Source organism: Medicago truncatula, chromosome 2 (genome assembly GCF_003473485.1).
Source record: "Medicago truncatula cultivar Jemalong A17 chromosome 2, MtrunA17r5.0-ANR, whole genome shotgun sequence".
NCBI classification, from domain to species: domain Eukaryota; kingdom Viridiplantae; phylum Streptophyta; class Magnoliopsida; order Fabales; family Fabaceae; genus Medicago; species Medicago truncatula.
In genome coordinates this window covers 33,626,489-33,630,806 of record NC_053043.1, presented here as the reverse complement: position 1 = coordinate 33,630,806, position 4,318 = coordinate 33,626,489, and the positions used below count along the sequence as shown (strand labels likewise).

The 4,318-nt window shown below is 29.0% G+C and overlaps 1 long non-coding RNA gene across 1 annotated transcript; it reads left to right on the top strand.

The window, feature by feature from the left end:
- The first annotated feature begins 1,127 nt into the window (after positions 1-1,127).
- Positions 1,128-3,290, top strand: LOC11424741 (uncharacterized). The gene is made up of 2 exons (XR_003009257.2): positions 1,128-1,282; positions 1,693-3,290. It is a non-coding gene; the product is annotated as an uncharacterized lncRNA (long non-coding RNA).
- Positions 3,291-4,318: the final 1,028 nt, after the last annotated feature.

Here is a 4,318-nt window from a genome sequence, read left to right as displayed (position 1 = left end):
CTGCTAGCGAGCTTGACCAGATAGCATGCAAGATTTCGTGATTTTGACTTTTGAGTTGATCCTTAGATGCTTTTGAGTGCCTCAACATGTCTAATAATGATTAGGAAAGAATGTAGGATGAGATTGAACCTGGAAAGATTGTAGAATGAAACTTGTGGGATTCTGACCTGAACTCGCCACGGCGAGCAGAGGCTCTCGCCTCGCAAGTGACCCAGAAACAGAGTGCCTTGTTAGATTTTGCGACCTTCGTTGCACGAGTTGTCGAGAGTTGAAGCTTGGGATAGCATTAAGACTTAATGATGATGTTAATTATAATATGTGAAACTGTTTAAGATGTGTTGATGTTGATTATGATGTGATATAATGATATCTTAATTTTGATTTAATTTTGCTATCTTAATTTTGATTGAATGAATGATTCAAATCTTGAATGAATGAATTAATGTATGTATGAATGAATTATTGCAAGAATGGATAAATACAAGGATGAAAATGAACGAATGATGTATGAAAGTATGAATAAATGAAGGAAAATAGGGAAAAAAATCCAATTCAGCTGTTATGTCAAATGTTACAAGCAGAATGTGAGTTAACTTACGTTGGTCTATAACCTACGTGACTTGACTCAAGTTGAGGTATAACCTACGTGAGTTAAGTCACGTTGATATATAGTGAACGTAACTTAAATCACATTAGAGTTATTTTGGTCAGTTCACGTCGAAGTGAGAGTATATGGGAGAAAAACAATTTTCCAATGTTAAAAAAGCCTATTTATCCAAAGACACCATACCTACAAGGCCACAAAAAGGCTTCAAATTCCATACTTTTCAATCCATTATTTCTACAATTGTTAATTATTTTAGACTTTTTTATTATTATTTGGAATTATCTCCATCTATATCGTGTAAGGTTAAATGAGAAATAAAATATAACACATTGATATTTTTAAAAATGTAATGATCTCCCATCATCATAAAAAAATTAAGCGAGTCTTTACTAAATTCAAGTGATCATTAGAGATAAATATGACAAATTATTATACCTAAGAGACATTTAATAAAAATATCTATTATATGTTGGTTCCTTGCAACACTCTAAGTGATAAAAACAATTTAATAGAAATTAACAAAATATGAGGTGCTCTACTTATAAAGTGATCAAATAATGGGTTGTTTATTACATACAAAATTAACCAAACAAAATATGGGAGGAATAATAAAAATTGTGTATGCTTTTGTCATCTTTATTTCCCTAATTCTTATTGTAACTAGTAACGTTCACAGTAAGTTCTTTTTCTCACACATTTCAATATTTCTTCTTTATCATATATAATAGTGAAAAGGTAAACATTAACGCACATAGTTTTTCATATTTTTGTATTGTATTCCAATATATTTATTTTATCATTTTATTTTATTTTTGTTTTATAATATTTATGTTGTTTAAATTTGGAAATAAAATAGGTAAATTAGTTTTCAAAATCTCTATAGTTATGGCATTGATTTGAATTTAATTTAATTTTGAAAAAGAATAAAAATAATTGAGTTGCTAAGGAGATATATGTCCAAGAAAAGGTCTGATAATAAAAGTAGTCAAACATTAATTAACTCTGGATTTAACTTTATATAGTGGTATATATAAAGTATTTTATCCCCTTATATTAACATTCATATATTTTTGTTTGACATACAGGTTTACTCCCCTGCGGAACTGATGATGATTGTGCAAATGATCCATGTATTCATCCCGAATATCCACATTGTCATATGGAACAATGTCATTGCGTTTAAGCATGAAAATTAAGTTAAAATAAATTTCATGTTACTTCTAATTAGTTTATAATTTATCATGGGCATCACAATGTTTTTCCAAATTTAAAAATTTCTCGCATTTTAATTTATACTTCTGTGACCTTTCTTATTTGAAAAGATTATGCTTCTAGGACCTTGTTCTCAAAAGCGTGATGCAACTATATTATAATACAAGTATTTTTTTTTTTAAAGAATTATTATGCAAGTATTGTTACCTTTGTTTGCTCGTAATAGATATCAATAACACCAACTTCATTGAAATTTTTAATTAGTTAATTTAATGAATAAAGACAAAATTTGATTTAGTATAATAATAACGTATTGTTCTTTCAATTTTAGTGTAGTGAATGATATAAAATAAATAAATAACAATATAAATTTTAAATGAACTCATTAAAATTAAATACATATGAATATTGTAAACAATTTATGGTTACATTGGTATTCTTGGACTAAAAGAACACATAAGGGAAAATTCATTCCATTTTAAATAGTAATAATTGGGTTTGAGTCATGTATTTTGTATCCACTTAAATAATAAGCACTATACTAGTTGATTTTTTATTTTATTTTTACTTAAATTGTGAACTCTGATTAGTCTGTAATTGGGTATTTCCACACAATGCTTTTATTTAATAGATATTCAAGAGACAATATAATCGTAAATTACAGATTCATAATTAACTAGTTGACATGTAAAAGACCATTGTTTAATATATATGTTGCTTGTTTGGGCACATTGTAAACTCTTATTTGTACGTAGATAAAAACATTATAAAAACCTAGATGCTTATATATCCGTAATTAGATAAAAACATCATAAAAACCATTGATAAGTGTCAAATGAATATTATTTTATCTATGTAACTCATGACACTTATTGAATTGTTTTGCAAGAAACATTATAAAAACTAAAATAATTGCAAATATTATAGTACCAAGATTATATTAGTATTGTTTGCACTTTAACTATTTTTTCCAACACAGTGTATGTCTAATAGAAGAAGAATGAAAGTTACAAGCATTGAACTCAAAAGAAGAAAATCATGGCCATCCCCTAGCGAGCCAAACACTCGCCCAACAAAGCAAGTCACACACCAAAGGCATAAAAGGTGAATTCGTCCATCGAAGCACATGGTTTGCATGGCGAAAAACATGAACAGAGATGATCACCCATTATCAGTTCTATATCAAGATCTATGAAGGGCGATAGGTGAATGTATAATTGAAATAAGAGGAGTTTATAGCCCGATTAAGTGTTTACTTTTCTTTTCAGCCATTAAAAGTTTATACATAAATTAGATTTAGTGTTTACTTTTCTTTTCTTTTATAATTTATTTTTTTCTTTTATAACTTTAATTTTTATTAGAGATATAGTTTACTTACAAGTAGTATTAGTCCTATAGTAGTATATATAGTTGTAACCACCTCATTAGTGGGACAATTCACGTAATATCACTCTTTAGTCTTTACTATCAATATACAATATAGAACATATAGCTTTTCTTTTTCTTTTCTTTTCATTTCATAGTTTTTCTCTCGTTCATCCATGGATGCCATGTTTCATAACATTTTCTTATATACATTTCATTTATAATTTTTGTGAATAATTCTGACATACCGGAAGAAAACATGGAAAATCAAGAAGATCTCACTCAAGCACCAACTCCACAAATGAACATCAACAGTCAAAGAAAACTAGCACATATTCATAGGCTAGGACCCAATTAAAGGAAAATTGAAATTAAGATGGGAGTTCTGCAAATCCTGTAAGCTAATCCGTTAGTGAGAATGGATCATGAGGACCCCAAAACTCATTTGGTGAAATTTTATGAAATAGGATCATTAGGCGCTTCACAATCCGAAGAAGAGGCAATATTCATGAGGCTATTCCCAAATTCAATAATCGGGAAGGCCAAGGTTTGGTATAAAAGATATCCATCACCAATACGATGAAATAGTACTCAAACAAGACATATTGGTTTTAGAAATAGATGATGAACATTGTTGTCAAAATCGCGACTTAAGTCCCAAAATACAAGATTTTGCGACTTTTCTTAACTTAAACGACTCAAATCCATAACAGAATCCTATCCAAATCGCACAAAATCCCAAAATATCGTGAAACCCGTTCAAAATCGCAGGATTTTCATGGATTTTGTTCATTTTTTGACATGGGTCAATTTTTGGTCTAGTTCGTCAACTGACCCGATTTGTACCCATGACTCGGTTTTATAATGGGGAAATGTGATGAGATTGATGAAGATGAATGTGTTGATATGATGGAGGATAATCCATATAATTGGTGATTTCTTCATGATTTATGATTGAATACAGGTTTTGCCTTTAAGTATTTTGTTTGCCTTGAAACTTAATAGCCACTTAGTCATTTATGATCAAGTATTTTGTCAGACATATATGATTTTCCTTTAAGTATTTTGTTTAGGTTGTTTAACATTATTATGACTACTAAATAATATTTGACATCTAGGCTTTGAGTCATTTAT